This window comes from Rhinopithecus bieti, unplaced genomic scaffold (genome assembly GCF_001698545.2).
Source record: "Rhinopithecus bieti isolate Rb0 unplaced genomic scaffold, ASM169854v2 scaffold_70622, whole genome shotgun sequence".
Taxonomy (NCBI): Eukaryota; Metazoa; Chordata; class Mammalia; order Primates; family Cercopithecidae; genus Rhinopithecus; species Rhinopithecus bieti.
In genome coordinates, this window is record NW_016826202.1 from 102,224 (window position 1) to 102,746 (window position 523).

Sequence of the window (523 nt, forward strand, 5' to 3'; positions counted from 1 at the left end):
AAAAAATACATAATAATAATAATAATAATAATAATAATAATGGGCATCTAAATCAGAAAGGAAAAGTAAAATTGTCTATATTCACAGATAATGAGTATATATATAGAAAACTCTATTTCACATAAAAACTAACAGAAATAATAAATGGACTCAGCAAAGTAGCAGGATGGAAAGTCAACACAAAATATCAATTGCATTTCCATATGTCAGAAACAATCTTTAAGGACAAGTATAAAAACAATTCCATTTACAATAGCATTATGTAGAAAGAAAATACTTAGAAAGTGACTTATCTAAGAAGGTGAATTATATGTACAGTGAAATGTATAAAACATTGGTGAAAAATATTAAAAACATAAATAAGTGGAAATGCATTTCAGGGTCATGGATTAGAAGACTTAACATTGCTAAGATATCAAAACTACTAAAGCGATCTACAGATTTGTTGCCATCCCTGTCAAAATCCTAACGACTTTTTTGAAGAAATAGTAAAACTCATCTTAAAACTCACGTGAAATCTCAA